The following is a 23,738-nucleotide window of genomic DNA, read 5'->3' as shown; positions in this document are numbered from 1 at the left end:
AGTTTTGTTCGGAGTCTCGGATGGGATCCAGGACATCACGAGGAGGTCCGGAATGGTCCAGAGAATAAGATTCATATATAGGAAGTCATATTCCAAGTTTGGAAATGATCCGGTGCATTTATGGCTGGTTCTAGAAGGTTCTAGAAAAGTCCGGAAGAAATCACCATGGAAAGTGGAGTCCCCCTTGCATGGCCAGCCAAACCCTAAGGGGTGGAGTCCCAGGTGGACTCCACCATAGGTGGCCGGCCACCCCACCTAAGGGAAAGGTGGGAGTCCCACCTTGGGTAGGACTCCCCCCTTGAGTAGGTTTCCCACCTATGGGAGGTTTTGTTGTTGGGGTCTTATTCGAAGACTTGGACTACAACTCTTGGGGATTTCCACCTATATAATGAGGAGGAGAGGGAGGGGGGCAGCCACTCTTGGCCGCACCACCTAGGGCTGCCCATGGCCGGCGCCCTAGCCACCCCCTCTCCCCAAACCCTAGCCTCTCCTCCTCCACATAATACTCCCGCAGCGCATAGGCGAAGCCCTGCCGGAGTTCTCCACCACCACCGCCACCACGCCGTCGTGCTGCCGGGATTCCGAGGAGGATCTACTACTTCCGCTGCCCGCTGGAACGGGGAGAAGGACGTCGTCATCAACACCGTACGTGTGACCGAGTACGGAGGTGCTGCCCGATCGTGGCACCGTGATCAAGATCTTCTACGCGCTTTTGCAAGCGGCAAGTGATCGTCTACCGCAGCAATAAGAGCCTACTCTTATAGGCTTTGGAAATCTTCAAGGGTGAGTCTTGATCATCCCCTCGTTGCTCCCGTCTTCTAGATTGCATCTTGGCTTGGATTGCGTTCTCGCGGTAGGAAATTTTTTGTTTTCTATGCAACGAATCCCTACAATGAAATTATGTTACCAGTCCTATCTATATGGCTTCAAATAAATTGCTTCTATGAGGCAACCTATTTTTTTTGTTTGAGTATTGTTTTCTATATGTCGTGTGCGCGAACATGGACATACTGCATATTCCCTTTATTTGTTCAGCATGGGGATCTTGTGCGCCTCCGAGGTTTTTCCAAGAATGGTCTGAGCATAAGAACATGGTGGATCACCCAGGTTCATGCCGTTTGGAGGCTAACAACCCTACTTCATGCATTTCTAAACCTACGTGAAATTGTACTCACTGGGAGGTAATTTATGTGGGCCAGTCATCGAGATGTACCTACATATGAGAAGTTAGATAGAGTGTTGGCATCTATTACTTGGGAGCAGAAATTCCCATTAGTTACAGTGCGTGCTCTGTCTAGATCCGATTCCGATCACACTCCGATACTTATTGATTCAGGAGTGAAAGCACATCTGGGCAATAAGTCAAATTTCTCCTTTGAGCTATATTAGTTCCGACATGAAGGTTTTTTTTTGATATAATAGTAAAGGAGTGGAATTCGGTTTTGATAGGGTCGGATCCCATTGATAATTGGTTAAATAAGTTAAGACACTTAAGAAGATTTCTGAAGGGATGGGCAAAGAATCAAAATAGAAAGTATAAAAAGGAAAAAGAAAGATTATTAAATATTATTGATCATTTGGATTTAAAAGCAGAATCAGACCCTTTGAGTTTGAATGAAAGGGATGAGCTCAAAAAAGCTAATGAAAGTTTAAATAAATTAAGGAGGGAAGAGGAATATAAATGGGCTCAAAGAGCGAAGGTTAAACATATTCAGGAGGGGGCAACAACACGAAATACTTTCATTTAATTGCAAATGGCAAACATCACAAAAAGAAAATTTTCCAATTAGAACAAGAAGAGGGAACTATTGTTGGGGAACATAATTTGAAGGTATATATTACTGAATTCTATAAGAAATTATTTGGGGTGCCGGCACCCAGCACTATATCCTTAGTGGAGAATGCAGTACATGACATACCGCAAATTTCACAGGCGGAGAATGAGATTCTGATAGCTCCTTTTACTGAAGAGGAGGTGTTTGAGGCAATCTCACAGATGGAACTTAATAAAGCTCATAGTCCGGATGGTTTCCCAGCTGAGTTTTACCAAAAGTTCTGGAAAGTTATAAAACAAGATTTAATGGCGCCATTCTCTCAGTTTAGTAAGGGGGAATTGCCCCTCTACAAATTGAATTTTGGCGTAATCACATTACTTCCAAAGAAAGAAGATGCAGTACAGATTCAATAATATAGACCTATTTGTCTCCTAAATGTATGCTTTAAAAAATTTATGAAGGCTGGTACAAATCGCATCTCAAGGATTGCTCCAAGAGTGATAAAACCAACTCAATCTGCATTTATGCCGGGTAGGAATATTTTGGAAGGAGTGGTCATCCTACATGAACCAATCCATGAGTTACACACAAAAAAGATTGATGGGGTTTTGTTTAAAATTGATTTTGAAAAAGCTTATGATAAGGTGAAATGGCTTTTTTTGCAACGGACAATGAGGATGAAGGGTTTTGCTCCTGAATGGGGCCAATTACTACAACAGTTTGTTCAAGGAGGAAGTGTAGGTGTCAAGGTTAATGATTACATTGGTCATTATTTCCAAACAAAGAAAGGATTACGGCAAGGGGACCCTTTGTCTCCAATGCTTTTTAATATTGTAGTTGATATGTTGGCTATCTTAATTGAGAAAGCAAAAGAAGATAGTCAAGTAGGAGGGCTCGTACCCCATCTTGTTGAGGGTGGTCTCTCCATACTACCATACGCCGATGATACAATTCTTTTTTTGGAACATGACCTACAAAAGGCGGTTAACATGAAATTAATACTATATCTATTTGAGGAACTATCAGGACTAAAGATTAACTTCCACAAAAGTGAGATTTTTTTGTTTTGGAAAGGCCAAGGAGGAGGACGATCAGTACAAGCATATCTTTGGATGTGATGCTGGCTCACTTCCCTTTAGATATTTGGGTATTCCCATTCATTACAGAAAATTAAGAAATTCTGATTGGTATCCGGTTGAGACCCGATTTGAAAGCAAATTGGGATGCTGGAAAGGGAAATTACAATCCTACGGTGATAGGTTAGTCCTTATCAATTCAGTATTATCAAGTTTACCTATGTTTATGTTGTCTTTCCTAGAAATACCCGTTGGGGTAATGAAACGTCTGGACTTCTATAGATCTAGGTTCTTATGGCAGTCTGAGGAAAATAAAATAAAATATGGACTTACAAAATGGAATATTGTGTGTCACCCTAAAGATCAAGGGGGGCTTGGTATTGAGGTCCTTGAGATTAAAAACAAATGTCTCCTGAGTAAATGGCTCTTTAAACTTCTTAATGAAGAAGGGGTGTGGCAAGAGCTACTACAGAATAAGTACCTAAGACATAAGACTTTATCTGATGTGCATGCTAAACCTACTGATTCTCCCTTTTGGAAGGGATTGATGGAGGTTAAGGGGGAGTTCTTTTCTAGAGGTTCTTTCAAAGGGGGAAATGGTTTGAATACTCGCTTCTGGGAAGATACGTGGTTAGGAAAAACTCCTTTAGCACAGCAGTATCCATCCTTATATAATATTGTACATCACAAGAATGTAACAGTGGCCCATGTACTAGCTCAAACCCCACTCAATATTACTTTTCGTACAGTGTTGAGTGGTAATAAGTGGTTTTCATGAGTAAACTTATGTCGCAAATTGATGAGAGTGAACTTGAGTCAAGATAATGATCGTTTTGTTTGGGATTTGAGATCCACGGGATTTTTTACGGTTAAATCTATGTATGAAGATCTTATGAATGACCATACTCCTTTTTTGCGAAAGTATCTCTGGAAGGTTAAGGTTCCCCATAAGATAAAGATTTTCATGTGGTTCTTGATTAATAAGATTCTATTAACTAAAGATAACTTAGCAAAGCAACACTGGAGCGGGTGTACGAGATGTGTTTTCTGCGGGGATCAGGAGACTATCCAACATCTCTTCTTGGAGTGCCCTTTAGCTAAACTTCTTTGGCGTACAGTTACTTTCACTTATGATCTTCCACCTCCATCAAATATTATTAATATGTTTGGCAATTGGTTGAATGGAGTAGATAGACAATCTAAGACTTTTATCTGAATTGGGGTCTCTGCTTTATGTTGGTCTATATGGAGGGTCAGAAATGATATTATCTTTAACAGGAAAAATCCTTTTCACTTTTTACAGGTTATTCATATGGTGGCGCATTGGGTCCAGCTTTGGTCTCTCCTTTCGCCGGAGGGACAGCGGGATGTTATGCCTACTGGATTCTTTTCCTCGTGTGACTTACGGACCTATGTTACAACGAGATCAGGAGAGAATTGCCAACCTAAACAACATCTACAACTGCAACGACGTAGAGGCCATCCAGATACTACGGATGAGAAGAGCCCCTTTCTATGCACTTGTGAAAACGTTCAGGGAAAGAGGACTGCTGACTGATAGCATCCACACCTCTATCGAAGAACAAGTCGCAATGTTTCTTCATGTCGTCGGTCATAACCAGAGGTTCAGAGTCATCCATAACACATTCAGGAGATCCACGGAGACTATTTCTCGGTACTTCCAGTAGGTGTTGTACGTAATTGGGGAGCTTAGAGGTGAAATGATCATGCCAGCATCAATGAACACACCAACCAAGATCAAGAAGAGCTACAAGTGGTTCCCCTATTTCAGGGTGAGTACAAAATCATGTTCTTTGTACCTATCAGATGTGTGCTACTGTCAGAAACATGATTGTATGCTAATCTTTTTCCAGGATTGCATTGGGGCTATTGATGGTACTCATGTCACTGCGAAGGTACCGAGATCAATGTCTGCAGCATTCCGCGGGAGGAAGGACTACACCAGCCAGAACGTTCTAGGCTGTGGATTTCGATATGAGGTTCACCTACGTGGTTGCTGGGTGGGAGGGTTCAGCTCATGATGCCAGAATCCTGGCCGCCAGCTTATCAAGGCCTGATGGGTTGCAAATCCCTGACGGTAAGTTCTACCTTGGAGATGCTGGATATGCATGCCGACCTGGAATTCTACCTCCCTTCAGGAAAACAAGGTACCACCTCAACGAGTTCTCTGCGAAGCACCGACCTCTGAATGCGAGAGACACTACAAGAAATCTGCCATAATATGACGTTTTTTTTATGACTGGAAATCAAAATGTCATAGCTTTATGATGTTCCTAGCTTTGATCGTCGTTGGCCACTCGGGGGAGGCAAAACCCTAGAAAATTGTGACGTTATTGGGCAAAAACGTCATTGGCAATTTAGGTCAAAACGTCATTAGCAAAATTAAGTGGCCTACGACGTTTTTCCACTGCCGACTGCGACAAATCAATAACGTCATTGGCATTTGGCTCAATACAATGGTATGTGTTTGGCTGCCATGTCATCCATTTTGCCTATGCGCGCGTTGTGAAATTGGTGTTGGCGCCACAGGCTTTCGATTTTGGGCCGCGGGAGACCAAAATTTTTCTAGGTCAGCCCGTATCCAACCCCACCTACTCCTCTCACAGACCCCTCCCTCGTCTCCTCCACACACCCTCGTGCGCCGCCTCTCACAGATCTCTTCCTTCCCCGGCGCCACATCACCGGCCACCGCAGACCTCCGGCGCCTCTCCTCCCCTCCGCACCACCTCCGGCCCCTCACCCTCGACCGGTCGACACCCATCACCCCTCGTGGGATTTCTCCCCTGCGGCTGACCCCATATAGATCGAGGGAGCACGCCCGCCGTGCTGCCCCTTCTCGCCAGTGGCCAGGCTTCAACAGCTAGCCAGACATGTCGCGCGCGTGGCCAGGGTAGCTGACGCACTGCACGCCTACGGCGACCACAAAGGCGCGGCGCCGGCGAGCCCCAAGCGCAGCTTCGGGGCCCCTTCTTCCACGGGTCCTCCATGAGGCAGCTCCGCCGCAGCCCCTCGGTCGTCCTCCCCCACATCGCCGCCGGTGACCTCGTCAGCATCCACCGCGCGCTTGCCGTCCAAGGTGAGGACTCCCGTTACCCTCGCCCTCTGATTCGTGGTGATGTTCCTTGTTCTTAATTTGCGTTGAGTGGACCAGCCAAGAACATGGATTCTGACTTATAGTTTGCTCGGCTCGCATGTCCAGATCAGTAGGGAGTTCTTTGGTGTGCATTTGTACGAGCTAGGTGTACATCCAGAGACTACGTGTAGTAGATTCGATCTGAATTTTGATCGTGCTATGCAAAATTGGTTATCTATATGGCATGCGTGTTGGTTCAGTCCAAAAGCGATAAGTGAATGTTTCTTAATTTGTCCTCCATCGTTCTTGTTTGGACTGATGAAATCCATAACTAATAATAGCACATTACGTAGTAGCTATGATTTTAATCAATATCCACATCCCCTAACAGCTCAAGTTGAGTTCAGTTAATGAGATGAAGCTCAGCAAAAACCCATTAATAGTACACTCTAGCTAGCTGTTCTACATCCATGATAGTTAACCAAGCTACGATATAACGAACTAACTTATGTTTGTCTGCAAGCAGGAGACTTCGGTTTCCTCGATAATTATCGGTGATGTTTTTTAAACTTCAGGTTGTATGATTTATTGCTTTGTAAATCTGCGGCTTGTTTCTGATATAATTCAGAGGAATTTTTAAATGAATGCCTGCTAACTTTTCTCATCGCTGTGTTGCAGGGTCAGAAGAGAAAGGACAGAATCTGCATCGTGCTTGCAGATGATACATCTGAGGAGCCAAAGATCAGAATGAACAATTGGATTGTGAAATGATATATTTTTGTTTGTTCAGGAAGTTGCTCTAATTTCTGTCTATAACTAAATAAGGAACAATAGTTCTTTATGCACAGAGAAACTGGTTGAGATATTTAGTAGCTACTATTACCATGATTTTTATTATAGCTTGCTAGGTCATGTATAGATGCCATGTTACTTTACAAGTCAAGTACCTTTTACACTTTATATTCTTTATGCTAACACCAAGCTTGTGTGGTTCTATAGGTTGTTGAAGTAAGCTGTTTGCTTCCGAAGTTTGCTTACCATCGTTGAGGTTTGTGCCTTGTTACGATTATCTTAGTGATTTCAGTAATGTCATTGTGATGTATCTTACACTTGTTCCTGGTTGAACATGAGAATTGGTTCCTTATGGAAGTTAGATCTGTTCATTCCTAGTTTACTGTTGGATGCAATTTCATGTGTTCTTTTTTAACGTGATAGTGTTTATTGATTTGTTAGCTTGTTCCATGCGTGTCTGTGTATCCCCTTGCTCATTTGTGGCGCATGAGTATTTGCTGCTGTCTGGAGGCAATTATTTTACCAAGTATGCAATGTACTGAATTATTTTAGTACTACTCCTCTAGGGTTGTATCAAACCTGACACAACGTGTATTAGTTCAACAATGTGTAGATGCTTTCCTAGGGTCCTTTTACTGATTACTACAACAGTGCGTGCTTGCTGTCTAGATGCCAGCCATAGGAGTAAAGTCAATGGTTGCTTTACACCATCTTGGAGTACTAATTTTTCTTCAACTAGACTTAATTTTCTTGCAGTAGAGTAACTTCCTGATGGCAATGGTTGCATATCATAGAGATACGCTGCTGCTAGCGCAGGCGAGGTGTGCTTCTTGGAACTGGCTAGGTGCGAGCTGGTGAGATGCTGTCGAGCCTGAACCATTGACCTAGCAGTAACATAATTGCTGACTCCATCTTGATGATGCATATTATCTTGTCATGGCATCCCCAGTTTTCCTGCGATATGTGTATCCATCTTTAAGCTTATTCCATTGTTGAGATGCACATTTTATTTTGTAACCTTTCAGGCTGGAACTTTTATAGACTGAAAATATTTTGTAGAATTCCTAGCTGAATATTAAAAAATGCACTTGGTCCTCTTTGTATGTTGAAGGCCATTCTAATTTGGGGAACATTTGTCTCTCGTGATCATGCTAATGTTGCGCTGGGCTGCCTACTGCAATTTGTTGTTTCTTGCTGTTTGACAGTTAATCATGCCCTGATTAGTATATATTCGATTGAGTTAGGTGTTTACTGATTGAATTTTGGTGTCATTCCTTTCATCAGGTTAGATCAGCTACCGATAATTGGGACCTTCTGCTGCAGCGCAGGTTGTAATGGTGTGTCACCCTGGCTGCCTGGGTTCACGCCTTTGCCGGCAGCCAGCGCGTTGATGATGTCGCCGGGAGGAGGACGCTGCTTGGCTGTGGACGACCTCGAGCAGGTGCGGACAATTCCTTGTAATGTGAATCTGGAACTGAATGTCCCTGTAATGTGAATCTGGAACTGGATCTGGAACTGCTCGTTTTTCCCAGGATGTCTTTGGGGTGGCACTGGACACAATAACAAGTACTGAGCAGAGATCACTACAATGCAATGGGTCACTGTAGTACAAATATGAATCTGTTGTCAGTGTCTTTCTTGTATATATATCTGATTTGTGGAAATATTGTAATATATTCAGTTACTGCTCTTATATGGATGATTTCATCATGTGTTGATGTTTATATATTGTCTAATCTTGTTAATATAAACCTGACCAACCCAAGAATAAATGGATCGTAAAAGGCTAAGGCCCAAATAGAGAAAGGCTGGAAAAATGGTGAGGCCCAAAATAGAAAAAGGGTGCAAAACAGCTAAGGCCCAAAACAGAAATGGACCAAAACAAAGGCCAATGCTTACGGTAAAAGGCTGGAATTATTGGGCTCGGCCCATGTAGAATACAGAAATGGACTGGGCTGATTTCGAATTAAGACGTTTTGGTTTCGTCATAATTTTGCCACGTCGGATTGCCACGCTGGACTCGGGGGCAGGTGCCCATGACGTTTTGGGAACGTCATGCCGTCAGTGACATTTTAAAACGTCACAAAGCTCTACGACGTTTTCAACTGGAATGTCTTAAGCAGTCACTGCTGACTCCCAGCTTTCGACGTTTTGAAAAGCGTCACCATAACGTCACAAGTAGCCATTATTGACGTTTCAGTGACACCTCTATTTTGTCAACTTATGGCAGATTTCTTGTAGTGAGAGTTGTTCAATCTCAGACACTCCAGCCTTAGAGTCACCATTGAGAGGGCCTTTGCTGCATTGAAGAATAGGTTCAAGGTCCTTGACCAGAAACCGTTCCACATGTTTGACACTCAGGTAAAGCTGGTTCTTGCATGCTGCATTCTTCACAACTGGATCCTAGGTTGGGGCGAGGATGAGTTCTTCAAAGAGGTTGTCACTTTTGATGAAGTAGAGACCGGCCATGGCGTGGAAGCAGGCGACAATGATGCCTGGAAGGTGAAGAGGCAAGAGTGGACAGGTGCAATGTGGGAAGCCAGAGGCAACACCACCATCTGACAAGAAGTGAAGAAGTGAAGAAATGAAGAAGAAGTGAAGAAGAAGAAGAAGTGAAGAAGAAGAAGAACCCCTATGATCCCCTGTTTCTCGAACCCTTTTCGATCCCCGTATGTTGAACGACCCCGTTATGAAAAACTGCAATTCGTAGTAACTAGGGAGCAACATGTTATGAACTACCATTCGTAGTAGCTAGGGATAATTTCGTGAACTGATTGCAACTATCATGAACTCTGATTTCTGTGTCATGGGAGGTGAGAGCATAGTAAGGCTACCCGTCGTAGATAAGAGGTAACATTAGGCATGCATGGATGGTACCAAACAGACCCAATATCATCTTCATCGAGATTTGGGCTTGGATGCAGGCAAACAAACAGAAAGTCCTTTTTGGCCCATCCGGTGCAATCCGACCTAACAAACAACCGGCCAATTTTAGCCCGTGGCTCGTTCTGGACGTGCAAGTGTGCTTGCACCGCTGCGCCAGTGAGCCATGAATCAGGCCCAGACAACCAAACGAGCCCTTTGTTGGTCCACCGATAGACAGAATTTCGTTCAGAGCAACTAAACAAATCAATAAAAGTATCAAGTATCTAAGAACTCGTTGGCAACGGGGTAAGATCTACGGAGATTGCCACCAGGAAGGCCCCAAACCGAACCAGGCTAGCAAACGTGACCTTAGTTAAATCAACCGCCGATCCCCTTCTATCCATGAACTTGACTCGGCCCCTACCATTCGATGTAACAGCCAAAGAAGTGCACAAGTTGTGTGTGTGTGTGTGGGGGGGGGGGGGAGGAGGTTTTATTTGGTCTAAACGAGGGCGGTACTACTTGGACTATTTCTCGATAACTAATTTCGTGCTCAGTTAGATGATATTATTAAATCTAAATTGGAACTCATAACTAGCACGAATCACGATACAAAATAAATGGTGTAGGATTTAACTGAGCACGAAGTTGGTTCTCAGCTAGCTGCCAACTAGCAAATCTCGTAAAAAATTATTAAATTTGGCTAATTTATATATATGTAAACGCTATTTAGTGTATAAATACACCTAAGTTTTGATAAATCCAAATTATAAATAAAATGGTTATACTTATTTTTTCAAAAAAGATGAAGTAGCTGTATGTAGCCCGCCTCAAAGAGTGCACGAATTAAGGGACCCGTGGAGAGGCACAGCCTCCAGGAACGGTCGAACGGACGATGATTGTTGTAGGGGAGGCCGACGATGATGGCCAGGTCAAGGAAGTCGGCAGCAAGTCGGCGTCAGCTTCACTCGCTCTCGCACGGCTGCACCACAGACTAATCGCCGCTGGCGCCAAAAACCGCTTTTTGGGAAGACCGCGCACACGGTTTGGCCAGGAAATTTAAGTGGGAAACGAGTCCGCTGGAGTCGTGGAAGGGTCGACATACATATTCATACGGCATGGCTAGCAATGAAGACTCATGACCCGTGTCCGTGTTGAAGTAATTAAAGAGCCTGCGTACGATGGGTCTCGGTCGGCTGACGGCTGACCGACCTTCACGACGGGACGGAGGTCGTTTTCTATCTGCACTCTATCCTACAAGGTCAACAAAAGTTTAGCTCTTGGCATGCAGCTGTACGTACTCTGCATGCAGTTGCCCGGAAATTTGCACTCTTTTTTACATGCAGACCGTCCATGCATGTATACGCTCGTAAAGGTGCTGTACGACTCAGTTGACGACCCAAAAAAAGGTTTAGTGCTCCATCCGGAAATAGAGGTCTCCTACCGCGCCAGCCTTTTTGACTGGTTTCGCTCTAAGTAGCAAGGGCATCTTCAGCGATCTGATGCAACATAAATATTAAAATGTATCCGTCTGCGTTCGTTTGGGTTGGGTCTTGAATACAAAATTGGCTGCCATGACACGATTGATCAGTTGCCTTGGGTAGCCCAACGGCCCGAGGCAAAATTATTTTCCCTCTTCTAGCTTTTTCGGGAAGTAACAAGTGATTTGATTATCATATATTATAAAGACTATCTTCCTGCCAGTGTAATCGACGTTTTCTCCTGTATAATAAAAAGTTTACCATCATGAGGCATATCAAGTATTTATGAAATCAGTGGGTATGGCGTGCTGATCAATTCTGAGCAAAACATCTTCTATAATTCCCACAGACTTTTTTGTTGTTTTGTCTGCCATATGTAAAGTGATGGATGTTGGCGAGTACTCTCCTAGGCCTAATTTTTTAATAAAGATCATATGGCATAACGCTAACACTTGCACCTAGATCACATAAGGCATTATGAATACTAGTTGTCCCTATTGCACGCGTAATAGTAGGTATGCCAGGATTACCCAGTTTAGCGGGGAGCTTATCTCCATAGCTAGTCATAATGGCCACAATTGTAGTCACTTTCTTTTTCGTTTAAGAATATCCTGAAGAAATTTTGTATAAGTTGGTACTAGGAGAGCTTCAGTGAACGGAAGTTCTATGCGAAGTTTACCAAAAGCATCAGCGAAAGCATCATAAAAGTGTTTACTGTGATCAACCTTGATTCTATTAGGATAGGGAATATCTTAGTTGGTAGCTTTGGTTTTACCATTGGTGCTGGCTCTGGTTTCTTTTCTTTTGCCTTCCTCTTAGTTGTTTGCTTTTCTACTTGCTTCTCTTTGGATATTATTGCTTCTTCTTCCTGCTCATGGCTTACACTAGCTTCTTCCCTTGGGTCTAACGTCTCATCATCGGAATCGTATACCTCATCTTGATTCTCGGTATCATCTTCGGTATTTTCTCTTGAAGATTCTTTCTTCTTCCTTTGTTCTTCAAGATCAATATCATCTTGTGGATCTACGAGGTCATTCTCTCTATTTATTTAGCTTTCCGAGCTTGGTCTTCTTGATACCATACTGGCCCTGGAGGTTCCTGCGTTTCTGTACTCGTCTCATAACACTATTAGTAGAAATAGCTTTACTAAAATACGTGAGCTTTAGCTATCTGGTCACATTGTACTGGAACCATATCAAGATGTTTATTTTAGTGGTTAGTTGCGTGACTTAAATCTTCTAATGTTCCCACTAAAGCATTTATATCATTCTTATGGGGCGTCATTTGTTTAAACATTAGCTCTCTAAATTCAATTTGTTGATACCAAATTTTTTCATTTCCTTATTAAGCTCATTCTACACTACTAAGTCTTGTAGTCCATCAATCTTGTTGTCTATCGCAAGCTTAGTTGGTATAACTTTCTCTTCCTCTATAAAGACCATACCTTTCTTTGGTTCAATCTCACCTAATGGATTTTGTTGTTCATCATTTAAAGCTCTTTTCGCAAAAGGGTCATTGCCTTCTTGTATGTCAGTAAGTTTAGAGTTCCTCCTGCGCATGCATCAACCATTTGTTTAGATTCATCGTTAAGTCCACCATAGAAATGTTGCACAATCAAGTGGGCCATAAAACCGTGGTTCGGAACCCTCATAAGTAATCCGGAGAATCTTCCCCAAACTTGGCCAAAGCTCTCTCTAATGTTCTGGGAGAAATTTGTGATCCTCCCCTTAACTTGCATAGTCTTATAAAAATGATTAAATCTATTCATGAATTCTTTTATGCAGTCTTTCCAGCTAGCAATATTATTTCTTGGTGAAGCTTGTAGCCATTTGAAAACCTTGTCATTTAAGGACCAACAAAACGCTTGGGTCTTCATGATCTTCTCCTGAAAAGGCATCCTCTTGCATCATATTTAGTAATTCAGGATCTATTTCATATTCGATGCCCTTTACATCAGAATAGACTATAGGATTTTTTTGCAACTAATGTTGAAGGAGTTCCATATTCTTCTAAGGTTTTACTAGGCCCAACGGCCGTAGCAGTGATGGATAAATTTTCCATCAAAGTACATAAACTGTTTACCTCTACATCACGTGAATTAGCAAGATTTTGAATAACTTCCAGACGTCTAGAGTCTGGTACTCGGTCAATAAAATGTTGTAGATAGAGTTTACCTGAACGTGTATATCCTCCGTCCTCAACAAAGATCATCAAAACTTAAAGTGTCAAAAAAAAAACCTAGCGCTTAGCTCCTCGGCAACGGCGCCAGAAAATAGCTTGATGGCCTGCAAGAACAGAGGGTCATTCATGCATGTTTTCGTGGAAGTATTATTTCCGGTTTTTATATCGTATCCCTTCGAGGAGCTTAGTAGGAAGTTTAGCTGTGGTGTTTCTATCGCACCCAAGGTGTCACAAGTCTTAGGTGAATTGACTGCAATGATTAAAATAGACAAAGGTGAATGTGAATATAGGAGTTTTAAGTATTGAAAGTGCAATAAAATAAAATAAAGTGCATAAAAGTAAAGAACTATTGGAAAATATAATGAGGTTCTGTAGATGAAATATTAGGCGCGGGGAGATTCAGTTCATGGTGATAGTGGATGTGTTTGGTGAAACAAATATGATAAGTGAATATGATTCTTTCTATTTATATTTTAGTAGGCAAGCAACCCGAAAGAGAGAAAAACTCCTCTTGTTAGATTTCATCTTTCTCCAATGATCATTTTTTCCTGTTACCAAAGCCATGATCATCCCATCTATTAAGGTGATTAAACCAGATCAAAGCCGTAAGCTTGGTGGTTCCTTGTTTATCCTCGATTATTACTAGATCCCCTTTGATATCTGCCGTGTCACTCGAGGTCGCCGATTCACTAGCAAACAAGTTCATGTCTATGAGTTCTTGAGATTATGTTACATGGTTCCTTAAATTAGATAACATCATTAGGTGCACATAGACATTCATTCTCATACATAATCATCTTAATCATAATTTACAAATAGATTAAATAGAATAGGCACAACACATCTCACAAATCCCCTACATCTCCCACGCCTATGGGGTCTACTCACACAATGATGTCATATGAATATAAATGGAGTTCATCTCGATATTACCGTAGCAAGCCACAATAGTTGAAGATCAAATCAAATACAAATCGAGATGGAATAGATGTTTCAACCCACAATCTTACAGGTATGAATCTCTCTCTCAATACAAGTAGGATGTGATGGATGAGTGGATGATCTAGAGGGGGAAGATCTCCGCGAGAGTCGATGATGGTCTTGTCCTTCTTCAGATCTGTTCTCCTCTGTTTTGGTGTGAATGGTGGTTGCGTCTCTACTTTTTTCTTATTGTTGCCTTTACGAAAAGGGAATGTATTGATATGGGGAAGGCGGTGGCGTACAGTATGGACGCGTGGTACGGTCGGCCGCGCCCGTATGGGTGCCCTCTAAACACCCTGCCGCACCTTGATCAATTTGGCTTCAATAGGAAATCTTCATATTTTGTTGCAGTTGGCTCATAAATGCCCTGGGATCTTTCATAAGTGGTGATTTCCTAAAATACATAATTTGAAACATGGTTTCGTCTGGATTGCGATATTATCATTAGTTGAAACAAAAAATACAATAAAAACCGAATGAAACCAAGTGATAATAGTGAGAAATCCTCAGTAAAAAGCGTCAATATTTGGAGCTATCAATCCTCGATGATGACCACGACTGGAGGTGCCCACGGATATGTCTAGTAGAGAGTGCCATGTTGGGACGACGATGGAAGCGTTGGCGCGGGAGGAGGAGGAGGTGAAGGCGTACGCGCGGGCGGAGGCGGTGGATTGCATTGGCATGACTGGAGGAGGCGTCGACGCACCCAGAGCCATGACAGACTCGCGTAGATGGACGGGGAGGCCGTTCCACTGGCCAAGCTCCTCTAGCTCGCTCTGGGTGACAACCAACTTGAAGGCCTCATCCTACAGGAGGTCTGGTGGCTGGATCTTCGGGTTCGCCGCCACATCTGGAGTAGCACCATTGATGAATAGGATGTTTCCCTTGCCTCCGCCATCCTCGTCGTCGTGGCCTTCGTCTTGCTCCTCCTCGTTGTCGGTCAGGACGAACCCAAGATCATGGTAGAAGAAGTCCACGTGGCGTGGGTCAAAATCCCCAGATCTGAACATGAGCCAGTTGTCTAAGTGGAGGATGAACGCCAGATCATCGTGCAGATCCGGTGGCAGGATGAACCGGCGGCGCCACACCTCATCACGGAGCTCGCGGCCCTGGCGCGGCACCGACATGCGGCGGGAGTTAAGAAGCCAACCGGATGGCAGGCTCATATTCCTATAATCTCTATTTGGAAAATTAAAGGGAAATCAGAATACAAGGAGCCAAAATCACTATGTAAATGATCAAGTGACAAATGACTAGCAGTAGTAAGAGAGGTACTGTTGAATATTCATTTTGTAGAACTAGAAAGCTAGGCATAGAAGTTTGACAGCACCAGGAACAACAATACAATAAACATGATCAAGGAAAAGTGTGCCAAGCTCATTTAAAGTTAAGCAAAGGACAAACAACGCGACTAAAAGTCATCTTGATACTAACAGTCAGGATTATTTTCAGTAATAACCAAGGAAAAAGCAGCAACAGTCAAGGATATTAACATTATTCATCAAAAGTTGTAAAGCACAAGTTTAATTAAATAGTAATCAAGAGGAATTGACAACAAATAACTGGTATAAGACTAAGTAGCTAGAGTGTAAGGAAAGTAACCAGTCGAGCTCATCTGAAAGGGGAGATGCACAAGTCACAAGTTGAAACTTGAACTAGGGAGAGGACCCACAGGGAAGCAGCTCAGTCATCACATGCAATTAGAGAGGTGTAAAGCTAGGACATCAATCAAGGTACTACAAATAGAGGCAGTCAACAGCTGAAGCAAATCACATCATTCCGTCTGTTCTTGCTCAGCCAAGCAACCATACAATATTCTTGAACTACTCAAGAAAAACAAACACAAATATCTAAATCGAGAGAACATTTTCAAACACCACCAAATCAACCACCATCCAGGATGGTTATCTAGTATTATAAAGTCAAGCAACTAGGAGGAGCAGGCTATCCACAAGAAGTAGGCTAACCGGAGCCAGAAGACTAAAGCTTCACATCATACAACAAGTTGTATTCAACCCAATAGATATCATTGAAGGATAACGTAGCATAGAAAACAAAAAAATTCCTACCGCGAACACAAAATCCAAGCCAAGATGCAATCTAGAAGACGGTAGCAACGAGGGGATTGTCGAGTCTCACCCTTGAAGAGATTCCAAAGCCTACAAGATGAGGCTCTTGTTGCTGCGGTAGACGTTCACTTGCCGCTTGCAAAAGCTCGTAGAAGATCTTGATCACGTCGCCACGAACGGGCAGCACCTCCGTACTCGGTCACACGTTCGGTTGTTGATGAAGACGACGTCCACCTCCCCGTTCCAGCGGGCAGCGGAAGTAGTAGCTCCTCTTGAATCTGACAGCACGATGGCGTGGTGTCGGTGGCGGTGGAGAATCCCGGCGGAGCTTCGCTAAGTGTGCGGGGAAGAAGGAGGAGTGGGGCGGCTAGGGTTTGGGGAGAGGGGGTGGCCGGCCTCTATGGGGTGCGGCCAGCTTGTGGCTTTTTGGTGGCCGCCCCCCTCCCCTTGTCCCTCATTATATAGGTGGAACACCCAAGAGTTGGTCTACAAGTCTTCGAATAAGACCCCAAACCAAAACCTTCCATATGACATGAAACCTACCCAAGCTAGGACTCCCACTAGAGGTGGGATTCCCACCTTCCCTTGGGAGGGGGTGGCCGGCCACCTTAGGTGGAGTCCACCTGGGACTCCACCCCCTAGGGTTGGCCGGCCATGGTGGTGGAGTCCCTTCGGGACTCCGCCATCCAAAGTGACTTTCTTCCAGATTTTTCTAGAACCTTCTAGAACCTTCCATAAATGCACCGGATCATTTTCAAACACATAAAATGACTTCCTATATATGAATCTTATTCTCCGGACCATTCCGGAACTCCTCGTGATGTCCAGGATCTCATCCGGGACTCCGAACAAATATTCGAACTCCATTCCATATTCAAGTTCTACCATTTCAACATCCAACTTTAAGTGTGTCACCCTACGGTTCGCGAACTATGCGGACATGGTTGAGTACTCACTCCGACCAATAACCAATAGCGGGATCTGGAGATCCATAATGGCTCCCACATATTCAACGATGACTTTAGTGATCGAATGAACCATTCACATACGATACCAATTCCCTTTGTCACACGATATTTTACTTGTCCGAGGTTTGATCATCGGTATCACTCTATACCTTGTTCAACCTCGTCTCCTGACAAGTACTCTTTACTCGTACCGTGGTATGTGGTCTCTTATGAACTTATTCACATGCTTGCAAGACATTAGACGACATTCCACCGAGAGGGCCCAGAGTATATCTATCCGTCATCGGGATGGACAAATCCCACTGTTGATCCATATGCCTCAACTCATACTTTCCGGATACTTAATCCCACCTTTATAACCACCCATTTACGCAGTGGCGTTTGATGTAATCAAAGTACCTTTCCGGCATAAGTGATTTACATGATCTCATGGTCATAAGGACTAGGTAACTATGTATTGAAAGCTTATAGCAAATAACTTAATGACGTGATCTTATGCTACGCTTAATTGGGTGTGTCCATTACATCATTCATATAATGATATAACCTTGTTATTAATAACATCCAATGTTCATGATTATGAAACTAATCATCTATTAATCAACAAGCTAGTTAAGAGGCTTACTAGGGACTCATTTGTTTGTTTACATAACACACATGTATCAATGTTTCGGTTAATACAATTATAGCATGGTATATAAACATTTATCATAAACATAAAGATATATAATAACCACTTTTATTATTGCCTCTTGGACATATCTCCAACAATCATAGCCCTGATGATGATCAAATGGACCTCACACCAGGAACTAGATCCAAAGTCTTCTACAATCTATTTGGTGATTGGAGAGGAAGTATTTTAACATCATTTGATCCAATGGATCATAGCAAATCTAAACAAGTACAAGCACCTACTAAATATAACAACAGTGTCACTAGCATTTGCAGCAAATGGATTCACCAGGTACAATCAATAAGCAACCAAGCTATTGAATCCAGGGAACAAATACAAGTATAGCTAAGCTATAAACCCAAAGAAAATCATCATAGAAGTAAATTTCAAAATGGTTTTAGCAATATGTGTAAATTAATTAATGAGGCATCATAGAGTTGATGATGTTTACTTATAAGTAATTGCACCAAGTGAGAAAACCTCACTGGCACAAAAATAGCAACAAATAAGGCATACAATAGTGAGCTAAGCAAGCTCAAAGGATTGAAATAATGGAGCACAACAAAGCCAGTACATGTACATTCAGAATAAGACGTTCTGAATGGACATGCAAAGGAAATCCAGATAAAAGCTTTACAAAGTCATTGAATTATCAGTGCAGGGAAGCAGAGAGGTTGGATACATTTAAATAAACCTTAAACAAATGAATCATTGAAGCATATAAGCATAACCATGAGCATATCAAGCCAATACATCTAGGCGTAAAGCTTATACATGCATACAATTTAACTGACGAAACTGAAGAAATGACATCGACAATAACATATCAAGAATCACATGAATTGGAACATGGTAGTAAGCAGAAAAAACCACCAAGAAATTCGATAAATGGTATGAGATGATGGTGGATGTTCCATTACACTTGGGTTTATCATATAGGACCAATAACAAAGTGGATGACCATGCCTAGAGTTATACATGCAATAAGCAGAGCAAATCCACCAAGAAATGAACATGAACATCACAAGCTAAGGAACATTGCAGTATACAAATCGATAGAGCATCACTCATGTCGAATGAATGGAACTAGGACTAGCTATAGCATCAAAGAAACTAGAGAGAGGAGATAGGACCAGAGAGGGGGATTTACCAGTGGAGCGCAGCGGACGGTGTCGACGACGAACGACACGACAACATGGTGGCAAGGAAGAGGAGTACCACGGCTTCTAGCCGCAATCAACACACTGAGGAAGCCCAACGGAGCACCATCAGCCACCAGAGAGGAAGAAGACGATAGAGACAACTCAAATCAAAATCGTAGACCTGGTTAGGGTAAGCGCAGATTCGAGAGGAGGTCGAGTGACAGATCTTCTCGGACCACAAGATGCGGTAGAGCAGAACGAGTCAAAGGAGACCGCCGATGATGGCCAAAACTGCCGGAACTCGAAGAAATTGAGCGGCAACGGCGCAGGCATGTTGAAGTCATGAACTCGGCGGAACTGAGCCCGGCGATGGACAAGCATATTTTATAAACTTAGTAAAATATTTTCAAACAATATTTCAAATGTTAAAGATATGAAAAATGTCAAATTGATTCAAAAGATTTCCAAACCTTCTAAAGGAATTAAGATACCTTGAAATAAAATTAATATATAATTCTTTGGTAAAACATACAAAGAAGGGGGAAACAACTTTGAACCCTGAAGCCTGTCATAATTAAGCTTAGTAGCATAAGTTGCTTCTTTAAACATTTCTTATTAGACAACGTTATTGTTTTTTGAAAACACGAGGTGCAAGGTCAAGCTTAGACTTTGAACTACACTATCTCGCAATCACAAGACGAGTTCAACGCTTGCACATGTACTTTATTATTAATATCAAAGTATTTGCAAATTACTATTCGTGTCATTCGACATCGAAAAGCAAAGTATTACCTTTGATACCATGAATATGACTATGTGATGGGTGATGGAACCTTGGTATGAGGTGATGGTGGATGTTCCATTACACTTGGGTTTATCATATAGGACTAATAACAAATATCGTCAAATGGTTCTTGCGTAGTATATAAAGCATTAACCATGTTATTTGGTATGAGGCACAGAAGTCAGTTGTATCTTTTTTCCTTCCGTACGACTTCGGATGTCTAGTACGAGGGCTAAGAGAAGTCATTGGTTTGGAACAGACGGAAATGTTCCCATCCCTATTCACGGGGTGTCGTATACTAGGATATCCATGATGAATTGTAGACAATGTCGAGGGCGAAATTTCCCAAAGTGGGTAGGCGCTGAGGAAAGATTACAAAAGGGCAGGACTGCGGGCCCGTGGAGAAGAGCAATGATTGGCTTTGGTCAGCAGCTGGGCCCCATACATGAGAAGTATGGACGAGAAAGTATGCCCTTTTGGCAACAAAGATGTTGGTCTCTTGTGGGTAAAGCAACACACCTCTGTAAAGTGTAAAGAATTGTGTCATGTCACTCCGTATTTGGGAAGGAATTGCGAACGCGGCTGGAAATAAACTCCATGAAGTTTTAGACAACCTGTGAAGACTGGCGGATATAGTTTTTCAGAATAAAATGAATCTTTGAAGAAATGTTTATGAAAACTGCATTAGCCTATAACTTCCTGGTCAATGGCTAGATCAAACACCTCAGTTAAACTTGTTGAGTACGATGTACTCATCCAACTTCTCAAATCCTTGCTAGACTTGGACATCACCGAGGAGGAGACTAATGCGTGCAATTAACACACGTCCGTTGGGAACCCCAAGAGGAAGGTGTGATGCGTACAGTAGCAAGTTTTCCCTCAGAAAGAAACCAAGGTTTATCGAACCAGGAGGAGCCAAGAAGCACATTGAAGGTTGATGGCGGCGAAGTGTAGTGCGGCGCAACACCAGGGATTCCGGCGCCAACGTGGAACATGCACAACACAATCAAAGTACTTTGCCCCAACGTAACAGTGAGGTTGTCAATCTTACCGGCTTGCTGTAAACAAAGGATTAACCATATTGTGTGGAAGATGATGTTTGTTTGCGAAGAACAGTAAAGAACAATTGCAGTAGATTGTATTTCAGATGTAAAGAATGGACCGGGGTCCACAGTTCACTAGTGGTGTCTCTCCCATAAGATAAATAGCATGTTGGGTGAACGAATTACAGTTGGGCAATTGACAAATAAAGAAGGCATAACAATGCACATACATATATCATGATGAGTACTATGAGATTTAATCAGGGCATTACGACAAAGTACATAGACCGCTATCCAGCATGCATCTATGCCTAAAAAGTCCACTTTCAGGTTATCATCCGAACCCCTTCTGGTATTAAGTTGTAAACAACAGACAATTGCATTAAGTATGGTGCGTAATGTAATCAACACAAATATCCTTAGACAAAGCATCGATATTTTATCCCTAGTGGCAACAACACATGCACAACCATAGAACTTTCTGTCACTGTCCCAGATTCAATGGAGGCATGAACCCACTATCGAGCATAAATACTCCCTCTTGGAGTTACAAGTATCAACTTGGCCAGAGCCTCTAGTAGCAACGGAGAGCATGCAAGAACATAAACAACATATATGATAGATTGATAATCAACTTGACATAGTATTCAATATTCATCGGATCCCAACAAACACAACATGTAGCATTACAAATAGATGATCTTGATCATGATAGGCAGCTCACAAGATCTAACATGATAGCACAATGAGGAGAAGACGACCATCTAGCTACTGCTATGGACCCATAGTCCAGGGGTGAACTACTCACACATCGATCCGGAGGCGATCATGGCGATGAAGAGCCCTCTGGGAGATGATTCCCCTCTCCGGCAGGGTGCCGGAGGCGATCTCCTGAATCCCCCGAGATGGGATTGGCGGCGGCGGCGTCTCTGGAAGGTTTTCCGTATCGTGGCTCTCGGTACAGAGGGTTTCGCGACGAAGGCTTTAAGTAGGCGAAAGGGCGGAGTCGGAGGGCTGACAGGGGCCCCACACGCTAGGGCGGCGCAGGCCCAGCCCTGGCCGCGCGGCCCTAGTGTGGCGGCGCCTCGTCGCCCCACTTCGTGATCTCTTCGGTCTTCTGGAAGCTTCGTGGAAAAATAAGACCCTGGGCGTTGATTTCGTCCAATTCCGAGAATATTTCCTTTGTAGGATTTCTGAAACCAAAAACAGCAGAAAACAACAACTGGCTCTTCGGCATCTCGTCAATAGGTTAGTGCCGGAAAATGCATAATAATGACATATAATGTGTATAAAACATGTGAGTATCATCATAAAAGTAGCGTGGAACATAAGAAATTATGGATATGTTTGGTACGTATCAAGCATCCCCAAGCTTAGTTCCTACTCGCCCTCGAGTAGGTAAACGATAACAAAGATAATTTCTGAAGTGACATGTTATCATAATCTTTATCATACTATTGTAAGCATATGAGATGAATGCAGCGATTCGAAGCAATGATGAAGATAATGAGTAAACAAATGAATCATATAGCAAAGACTTTTCATGAATAATACTTTCAAGGCAAGCATCAATAAGACTTGCATAAGAGTTACTCATAAAGCAATAAATTCAAAGTAAAGGTATTGAAGCAACACAAAGGGAGATATAAGTTTCAGCGGTTGCTTTCAACTTCAACATGTATATCTCATGGATAATTGTCAACACAAAGTAATATAACAAGTGCAATAGATAAACATGTAAGAATCAATGCACACAGTTTACACAAGTATTTGCTTCTAAGATAGAAAGAAGTAGGTAAACTGACTCAAGAATAAAGTAGAAGAATGGCCCTTCGCAGAGGGAAGCATGGATTACTATTTTTGTGCTAGAGCTTTTCATTTTGAAAACATAGAAACAATTTTGTCAACGGTAGTAATAAATCATATGTGTTATGTATAAGATATCTTATAAGTTGCAAGCCTCATGCATAGTATCCTAATAGTGCTCGCACCTTGTCCTAATTAGCTTGGATTAACACGGATTATCATTGCATAGCATATGTTTCAACCAAGTGTCACAAAGGGGTACCTCTATGCCGCCTGTACAAGGGTCTAAGGAGAAGGTTCGCATTGGATTTCTCGCTTTTGATCATTCTCAACTTAGACACCCATACCGGGACAACATAGACAACAGATAATGGACTCCTCTTTTAATGCTTAAGCATTCAACAACAGATAATATTTTCATAAGAGATTGAGGTTTTGTGTCCAAACTGAAACTTCCACCATGATTCATGGCTTTAGTTAGCGGCCCAATGTTCTTCTCTAACAATATGCATACTCAAACCATTTGATCATGAAAATCGCTCTTACTTCAGACAAGACGAACATGCATAGCAACTCACATGATATTCAACAAAGGTAAAAGTTGATGGCGTCCCCAGAAACATGGTTACCGCTCAACAAGCAACTTATTAAGAAATAAGATACATAAGTACATATTATTCACCACAATAGTTTTTAAGGCTATTTTCCCATGAGCTATGTATTGTAAAGGCAAAGAATAGAAGTTTAAAGGTAGCACTCAAGTAATGTACTTTGGAATGGCAGAGAAATACCATGTGGTAGGTAGGTATGGTGGACACAAATGGCATAGTTTTTGGCTCAAGGATTTGGATGCACGAGAAGAATCCCTCTCAATACAAGGCTAGGCTAGCAAGGTTGTTTGAAGCAAACTCAAGTATAAATGGTACAGCAAGACTCACATATGAACATATTGTAATCATTATAAGACTTTACATCGTCTCCTTGTTGTTCAAACACCTTAACCAG

The 23,738-nt window shown here is 42.5% G+C and overlaps 1 pseudogene; it reads left to right on the top strand.

Annotated features, from left to right (window-relative positions):
- Positions 1-4,218: 4,218 nt before the first annotated feature.
- Positions 4,219-9,299, top strand: LOC139833759 (protein ALP1-like; annotated as a pseudogene).
- The last annotated feature ends 14,439 nt before the right edge of the window (positions 9,300-23,738 follow it).

The sequence above is a fragment of the Lolium perenne genome, chromosome 7 (assembly GCF_019359855.2).
Source record: "Lolium perenne isolate Kyuss_39 chromosome 7, Kyuss_2.0, whole genome shotgun sequence".
Classification (NCBI taxonomy): domain Eukaryota; kingdom Viridiplantae; phylum Streptophyta; class Magnoliopsida; order Poales; family Poaceae; genus Lolium; species Lolium perenne.
Note: the sequence above shows the minus strand (reverse complement) of the source record. Positions and strands in the feature narration are given on the sequence as shown.